Raw genomic sequence first — 9987 nt, 5'->3', positions numbered from 1 at the left:
TCTAAAGCAGACATGAAAGTCGTGGATTAGGAATCATCTGGCAGACATCTGGCTGAATATATAAAAGCATATGTTTGCGTGAAAGCAGATAGAATGCATTAGACTCTTCTCCTTAGATACTTAACATCTTTGACTGCAGCTGCATCCTTTACTACAGCTGTGGGAAGAAGGCATTCGTGTACTCCCTCCTATCAGGAGGCTTGGAAAAAGTGAAATGGAGCAAAGACAGAGTCATTTATTTTACACTAGTGACAATGTGCTGGGGTGATGCTTCACTGGGCCCAGTAGGGTTCGGCTGAAGACATGTATACACATGTACAGATCACTGGTGTGTTCCAGCTGCTCTGTTCTGGGTCACCTCCTGAGACAACACACTGAATTATGTTGAAAATTGATCAAAAATTCCAAAAGCATAAGTGTCTTCACTGACATTCAGCACTGTCTACACTGCAAAAATCAAACTCTTACCAAGTGTATTTTTGTCATTTCTAGTCAAAATATCTCATCACACTTAAAATCAGACATAACCACCTAAAGCAGGGGTGTCAAACTCGTTTTCTTCCGGGGGCCACATTCAGCCGAATTTAATCTGAAGTGGGCTGGACAAGTAAAATAATAGCATGATAGCCAATAAATACTGACAACTCCAAATTTTTTTAGTGCAAAAAAATAACTTTCAATTATGCCAATATTTACATTTACAAACTATCCAAACAAAAAGGATGTGAATAACCTGAAAAAAAAAAAATGCAATTTATTAAGAAATATAAGTACAATTTTATCAATATTATGCCTCGACTTATCATTTACAGGCTACATGTGCATTACAGATCAGATCTACAAAGGCACAAAACATTTAGTAACAGGCAAAATATTGTTAAAATTGCACTTAATTTTCTTTAGACATTTCAGGTTATTCACATTATTGTTAAGGAATAGTTTTTTATTCTAAATATTTTCATAATTTAATGTTTTTGCACTAAATCAAACAGAAACAATTGGTGTTGTCGTTATTTATAGGTTATAATGATATTTTTGAGTTTGACGCTGTAACTTGCACTTTGCCAATTCATCCCACGGGCCGGATTGGACCCTTTGGCGGGCCGGTTTTGGCCCCCGGGCCGCATGTTTGACACCTGTGACCTAAAGAGTAATTTTTCAGTGAGACATAAGAACTTTTTCTCACACAATAGATCTTGAAAATCTTATTTCAAGAAATCTTACCAAGATCATTTTCACTTGTTCCATTGGCAGATTTTTTGTTTGAATTAAGCAAAAAAAAAAAATTCTTGAATTAAGCAGAAAAAAAATCTGCCAGTGGAACAAGTGAAAATTATCTTTATAAGATTTCTTGAAATAAGATTTTCAAGATGTATTATCTAAAAATAATATCTTATATCTCACTTACAAGTTGCTCTTTAGGTGATTATGTCTTATTTTAAGTGTGATGAGATATTTTGACTAGAAATGAGAAAAATACATTTGGTAAAAGTTTGATTTTTGCAATGCATCCACATTTTGTTGATATGTGAATCTTAAAGACATCCAAAATTTTTAGGTTCTTTCCAAAAAGAAGACACACCACACATCTGGGAGCCTTGGAGAGCACTGCATCACTGTCCTGTCACTGCAGTCAAACACACCAAGACACATCATGTCTGATATTTAATCAGCTAAAGAATGACCTCTGACAGCATCCAGCCCATTAGCAAGGCAAGAAATAACATGCATATGTCATTCTACCATTCTGCCACCTCATTGCAAAGTATGGTATATCACAGCTCTGGCCAACTGTGGTAATGCTCTTTTCTGTTTTTTTCCTCCAGCTGTCACTTATCAAAGTTGTGTAGAGTTCTGGCAGTGTCCCCGTCTGTCGTCATTGGGTCAATAGTGGTGATATGTGTGCGTGAGGTATGGAGTGATTTTCTGGAAAACTTAATTTTGCAAGCTTTACTAGATCATCGAGGGATAATGCTTTGAAGCACTGTGTCTGTATGTGCTGCCCTCCATCAGACATTGGTAGCATGTTAGTGATGTGTTAGCATGCAGGGGCACATCCCTTGCCTGGGGTAAAGCAGAGGACAGACTATTTAAGTGTGGCAGCTTGGCAGTAATGCTGCTGGTGTGCTGTACAGTTGGCAGGAATCTGGAGTGCCTTTCTGCTGTGAGTGACAGCATGGCACAAGAGGTTTAGACTGGAGGTATGACAAGACCTTTAGCTCATTTCCTATGTGGAAAAGACAAGCGTCAATGTTAGTTTTATGACTGTCGCACACCCATAACATTAGCACCAGACTGTAACGGAACAAATACACAGTGTATTATTAATGAAGCCTATATTCAGGGATTCAATATATACATGGACTCAATGTTGTTGGCAAACATGTATCTGAATGTATAGTAACACATGTATTCCAGGTGCAAAATATCATATTTGTGTATATTTGTGTGCTCCCATGGAGTTGCATTGGAGTCTTTTACTTGCATTTTTATTTCTTAGCTAGTGTCATGCACTGTTACCACTGTAGAGGAGCTGAAGGGAGGCACTGTAGCGCACAGAATGAGCAGATTTCTCACTAAAAGAATATCCTACCCGAGTTTTCGATAAAGAAATACATCTATGGGCTTTTATCATTGATGTCACTGAGTCAGGGATGAATATATACTTAATATATGTGAGTTTTTTCACATATTTTAGATATTGCACTTTTAAAGTAAATGGGAAAAAAAGATAATTATTGCTCAATATGAAATAATTTACACACCACATTCTTTATGAGACAGGAATAAAATCTGTTTTTTATTTGTTTATTTATTTATTTTATATATTTATATATATATATATATATATATATATATATATATATATATATATATATATATATATATATATATATATATATGTTGCAGTTCATAAGGTTAAATTAGGGTATTTTTTACCATCAATTCCATGCTCTTGTTTTCGGAACAGCCTCCAAATCTAGTAAACAATATAAGTCATCTTTTTTCTTTCTTCACATTTTCTACCTACTCTCCTGACTCATCTGCAGTATAAACATGCAATTATATTGAAATAAACTTCACCACAAATGGTCAATCATCTTAAGTCTGTTTGTGAAGTCCTTGAATTGTTTATCCGGTGACAGTGATATACAAGCCCAGTTAATCACTGTATGTCTACAGTACTGTGCAATGTACTCGTCTAGACAGTCCAGTATTAGCATGAGCAGGAAGGGGAACAGAGGTGGAAATGGTAGGGTTTGTCTGTAATATTGACTTTAGAAGGAAAAAAGCTTTCATGGAACATATGTTAGAATAGGTTGTTTTCTTTTATATTTTATTGTATTTTTTTATTCAGTGCTAGACAAACACTGTGATATGGGTAGCAAAAAATACAAAACAAATCTGACATACTAATTCATAAACTTCAAGACGTAGAAGTTCATAGACACCAGAGAAGAGAGAATAGTTCATAGACATTAAGTAAGATGGGTGTGAACAGAGGGATATATACAGGTGAGTTTGTGTGCGTGTGTGTGTGTGTGTGTGTGTGTGTGTGTGTGTATCATTATTTATGATTATTTTGTATGGGTTGGGCATATTCAGGGTGAGACAGAAGAGGGAATGAAAACAAAATTGACAGTCTAATAAGTAAAAGGGTCAAAAGAGGTGAGTGTACAAAAACGAGAAATCAGTTAGGGGTTTTAAATAATAGTATAGAGAGGAAATTAAAGAAAGAAAGAAAGAAAGAAAGAAAAGGCAAAAAAAGCAAAATCAATAATACCAAATACAATAATAGTGAGCCTTTTCTTTACCCCTCTCTCCCCCTTCTCTCCTAATAGTTTGTTTTCTAACGTCTCAGTTATTTTACATATGTTCAAAAAAAGTAAATTACATTAAAAAAAAGATTAAGTGTAATTATCTAAACTTTTAAGGTAATGCTTCTGGTTCATACAAATACCAGATAAATTGCATGGAAGTGGTTCATGAGAACAAAAAGTATGAAAGCCACTGGCAAGAGCTGATGAGATGGGATCAGACAATGAATGAATGAGGCCCCAAGTATGACCCCCGCTGCCCCTCAGACGGGTCAAAGGTCTGCACACCAAGAAGCAGAGGTCAATTTATCAAGAGAAATGTGTATAGGTAGCCTGCTGTGTTTCTGGCTGTTGCAAAGCTGCTCCCTTCCACACTTCTAATCTTTAACTGATTGAGGTCTGGTTAAACAACATTTGTCTGGAGCTCCTGGAACATATCAGACCATGGACGGTTTAGCTTGTGTTAGTCTGTTTGGAAACCCAGCTCTCTGCCTTATTAAATATTAGCAGGATTGAAAGAAAATCTGTCAGTCCTGTTTTTATCCCTAACCAGGATTTGCTCAATGGTCTTCTATGATACTGTAATTTATTTCATAAATCTCACTTTGCTAAACTGCCAAAACTTTTCAAAAACTTGCAAGTAAACACAGATAAATCCCTCTCTCCATCTCTGTTCCCACAAATTACTTACACCATATGAGGCTCACATGCATGCATGAGAAATGTACATGTAATTCATGATAAATTACAAACATGGTAACCTAAACATTCAAAACCAAAACCAGTCATTGTCAGGGAAGATTATCTTATACATCCATATCTGGATGAGTCTGGTGTTCTGTTAGCACTGCAAGAACCTCTAAAGCATTTATATGTGAAAATATTATCTCAGTCCATTTTGTAATTCAAACCTTCTAAGGCAAACCAAATATTTTTCAGCATATATTTGCATATCTGAATTTAATGAACTGAGCCACATTTTCACTAAGCAGCCCATATACTAAGAATAAGAAATACACATTGGGTTTCTCTTGTTGTCAAGTAACAGCTGGCAAAAGAAAAAAAACAACATACGGGAGAACATACAGGGCAGTGAACATTCAGATGTAGCATTGGGCAACAAACTCCTGTTTTGTTATTTTAAGCGTTCTTGTTCTTGTTCCAAATTCTGTTTCACTTTTCAGATGGTTGGGTGTTTTAAGACAGAAAACAGCCACAGTAAAACCAGAAATCAGACTCCTTTTCCATGCACTTGTCAGTAGTTGCGTAAAAGACCTACTTCATACTGTCCAGACCAGGTCAGATCTGTCAGAGTTTAGTCTGAAATGCATTTTAACAAACAACAATCTGAGCACACATAATAATATAACATACTTTATACCTGCAAAAGCTTTAGTAGCAAGAGAAAAAGTGATTTCTGCATCAACCTTCATTTTATAATAGAGCCATCTCCATTTAACATTTGTACTTCACAATATTAAAAAAATAAAAGTCTAAATTATTATAGAGACTTTAGAAGAAAAAAAAAAGAATTCTGATCTTATACCAAAGAGGTCAATGTGTTGTACTGTAAACATGTGCAGGCAGGGTCAGACTGTGAATATATGTGACCACTAGAGGGAGTAGTGAGTCAAGTCTCCCATGGTGCTAACAACCAGTGTTGCCAGACATATGATGATTATCATATTTGTTCGATAATTTCACCCTCTGTACAATCAATAATTCCAAAAATCCCATATATATATGATAATTTGACCCCTTCAATACATGGCTATTAGCAAACACAAACAGGATACAATGCGCCTGATGTTGCGCATTGTCTAACGGGCCTCTTTACAGCCAATCAATGCATGAGTGACGCACGATGTAGCATGGTTTCAGCAGCTCAAGTAAAGTGTTGTTTGAAGAGACACCTGATTTTCATTTTTGATTAGAGTGTTTTAAACACAATAAAACTGTAAAACAACTGTCTTCAGCAAGCTCTTCAATTATCAAGCATTTTAGTAGTTTAAATTGATTGACAGATGTTTATTCCTGATGTATAAACAGATTAAGTCTCAAAATATTTATGATACAGGACCTTGATACGTGATGATTAAGAAGATGGTTCAATCTGACTGATTTTCTGGGCTGTTCAGTACGGTGGCCAACAAGGACCAAACCCATTGCAACATTTAGAGAAAACAGCTGCAAGTACAGAAACGATGCAAATTCACAAACTCAAACACAAGTCTAAACGAGGCACAAAAAGAGGAAAGCGGTGAAAATGAAAAATGCGCTACCAGAAACAAAAACACATGCATAATCATCAAATGCTCTGCAAATAAAGAATCGATGCAAAGAAAACATCTTCAAACAAAAAATACTGCATAACCAGCCACTACAACGGAAGTGCTCCAAACCTGTAGGTGGTGCTGTCAGCAGAACAGGTCAATGCAGAGACACACAGGATGAAGAGAGAGACGGAAAACAGTTGACTGACAGTGTTTCAAACTACAGTGGGAACTAACTGAAGTTACGCTGAAGCGTGTAATGTGACTTTTATTAAATTGTATTTGACACTAGTCTGTTGTCTATAAATGCTGGCTGGGTGCAGGTTTGGAGCACTTCTGCTGTAGCATCGTTTCTTTATTTGCAGAGCATTTGATGATTATGCACAGGGCCGTAGCACCATATTCTGGGCCCATACACAAAAAGTCCTGATGCCCCCCACCCCCCGGCACACGTTCACCCATCTGCCAAGGGCCTTACCCACCAAAACAATGGCTATATCACAGGGCTAACATTATGATTTAACCATAATTCGCAAATCTGCTTAAGCTACTGTATAAGAAAACACAACCACACAAGACTGTATTTACCCATTATATTTCCTGAATGAACAAGAATGGGAAAAATTTTTCAATAGCCTATAATAATATGTCATAAAAGGTAACTAAACAAAATATGACTCAATAGTCATTTTCCTGTAAAGACACAAAAAAGGCAAAAACAAATAGATTTGAACAAGTATTCCAAAAATTAAAATAGCACAATTCTATACATTCCAGTTTACTGTACAGAAAATGCCCACTGATGGGTCTTCTTGCTGGCAAAATTCCTGATGAGGTTTTTAAAGTCCAATGTTCTTGCCAGTGTGCTTTCAATGGAGAGAACAGCCTAACAGCAAGGTGCGTTTCTCAAAGTTCGTGTGGAGTGAACCATTTTGCGCTTTTCTTAAGGGGTGTTCTTAGAGTAGTGACAGCAGTCTTTACTTTTTTGGAATACAATAATATACCAATTTATAAAATGTGATGCGTGAAGCTTGCATATAGGTCGATATTTATCATGTAATGTAGTTGAACAACAGGAAAAAAAATACTTAAAAAAAAAAAAAAAATCTTAACTTCCCATAGCCCCCCCCCCCCCCCCCCCCCCCCCACACACACACACACACACACACACAGCTCTGTAGGTTAACACCCCTGATCAACGGCCGTGATTATGCAGGTGCATTTTTTCATTTGCACCACGTTCCTCTTTTTGTACCTCGTTTAGACTTGCGTTTGACTTTGAGAATTTGCATCGTTTCTGGACTTGCAGCAGTTTTCTCTTAACTGAGACACATTCGGCAGTTGCAATGTGTTTGGCCCTTGTCGGTCACCGTAGTTCAGTGCAGTGGCTCATCCTCTACAGATGGGGGCGCTGTTCTGTTAGCGGCAGCTTTTTTCCAACAGTGCTGTTATTTAAAGATAAAACTGCATTATAAGCTACACGTCTGTGGTAATTTTTTACTGAAGCAAAAAAAAAAAAAAAAAGAAAAAGTTTTACTGTAGCAGGTGGTCCTGAGCAGTGTGAGAATGGGTATGTATGATAATTTTCTTCAAAATATGGTAATTTTAAGCCGCTGATATGATAATTTGTTATCTCCCATCTGGCAACACTGCTAACAACTAGCTAACAGTAAGGCCAAGCCAAGGATGGAAACTGGGAAGAAACAACCTTCACAGTCAAAGAAAATAACAAAATGATAAAAAATAAATAAATAAATAAATAAATGGTGAAGTTTGATTCTAATTTTAGCATTTCTTCTAAACTTGTGAGTTTGATATGGAAATTTATGAAGGTATGAACTCACTACGTTACACTCCGTTACATTTACATTAGGGTGGCTGAGTGTGCTATTTATTAATATACAGGGTGGGGAAGCAAAATTTACAATGAACATTTAGTTGTTTTTTCTCAGCAGGCACTACGTCAATTGTTTTGAAACCAAACATATATTGATGTCATAATCATACCTAACACTATTATCCATACCTTTTCAGAAACTTTTGCCCATATGAGTAATCAGGAAAGCAAACGTCAAAGAGTGTGTGATTTGCTGAATGCACTCGTCACACCAAAGGAGATTTCAAAAATAGTTGGAGTGTCCATAAAGACTGTTTATAATGTAAAGAAGAGAATGACTATGAGCAAAACTATTACGAGAAAGTCTGGAAGATACTGTTAAAGAAGAATGGGAGAAGTTGTCACCCGAGTATTTGAGGAACACTTGCGCAAGTTTCAGGAAGCGTGTGAAGGCAGTTATTGAGAAAGAAGGAGGACACATAGAATAAAAACATTTTCTATTATGTAAATTTTCTTGTGGCAAATAAATTCTCATGACTTTCAATAAACTAATTGGTCATACACTGTCTTTCAATCTCTGCCTCAAAATATTGTAAATTTTGCTTCCCCACCCTGTATAGTTTAGACTAAAATTGTGACGGTGAAGACCATGCACAACTCAAAACAGATTTTTAGTGCAGTTATTGACAACATGAACTGGAGGTGATTTGTTGATTAGTTTTACTGTGGCTGTTTTCCATCTATATCAGAGATAAGCCAACAGAGCTATGATGTCAACTATCAGCGAATGCAGCACTTGAAGATTGTAAGATAGCAATGTTATTTTGACGGACTGAGAAGGAGAAAACTTGATGATACCATAATACAGATGTGTGTGAAAGATTAGCCTCACACTTTACTCAGTGACTGATACAGTCTATGGTGTTAATTTGTTGATGATTTTTTCAGCTGTGTTTGCATTCTGGTTCATGATGACCTTACTCTCCCTTTGATAGTCGTGAATATAAATACTACATATTACCCCTTTAGATTAGATTAGAGTACATTCGACTTTATTGATCACACAATGTCACTTCAATTTTTGGAGGTGGTTATGAATACGTTATAATTCAGGTATAAATACGTAATAAGAGTAGATACACAGATTATAACAGAGGATAACTTTTAAGTGACGAAGTCAATTTCACAAAAATGTAGAACAGCAAAACAAAAACTTTTTTATTGTTGTGGCCCTCAGCTGGCCTCTTTACTTAAACTGTATGATTGATTGATTGATTATTGTCAAATTTCAACAGAACTGAACAAACAATAGAACTGTCAAAAACAGCTTTAATTGAAGGTGTTCACTTTGAGCTGTTTTCTTGCCTAAATTTAACTATTAGCTAACCTTTTCATGTGGTGAACAGATGAAAATAGAGATGTTTTGTGCTGTCACATTATCCAATTAGTGGTCAGGAAAAGAATTTTCTCAGCAGCCGCATACATGTATTTTTCAGAGTTCATGCTACTAGTGTTGATGAGTATACACTAGTGGCTGAAAATGCCTTTGTGACCCAAAACAAGTGTGTTTTTTTCCTGGAACAGAGCTTGTTTGTTGGCAGAATGGGTTGATTTTATTGACTTCCAAAACCTCAGTGTTGACATCCAGTTCTCCCCACAGAGTCAAAGCGGATCCTGCCCTGGTTTTTGTGGAATTGTTAGTCCAGTAATTATGGACGCATGAAGTGACATACAAAGGCAGAGGAGGCTACAGGGGCATGAAACAAACAGACGGCACACACACACCAATCTTATTGGCATTCCCTGTATTTATGCCACTCTGGCGTCAGCATGGAACTGTAACATATTAATGGTTTTATAGTTTACTGGATTTTCATACGGCTTTACAAGTATAGAACTAGACAAAGGCATCTTTTTGAGTTAGGCTGCAGTGTTTCTGACTGACCTTAAAAACATGTTGAAGTGTTCTTTAGGAAAACACTGAACCCTAAGTTGCTAACAGTGACTTTGTTTAGGTGAATATGATATAATGTAAAGCACTTTTAGTAGCATCAAGGTA

The sequence above is a fragment of the Sphaeramia orbicularis genome, chromosome 6 (assembly GCF_902148855.1).
Source record: "Sphaeramia orbicularis chromosome 6, fSphaOr1.1, whole genome shotgun sequence".
Lineage (NCBI taxonomy): Eukaryota > Metazoa > Chordata > Actinopteri > Kurtiformes > Apogonidae > Sphaeramia > Sphaeramia orbicularis.
Note: the sequence above shows the minus strand (reverse complement) of the source record.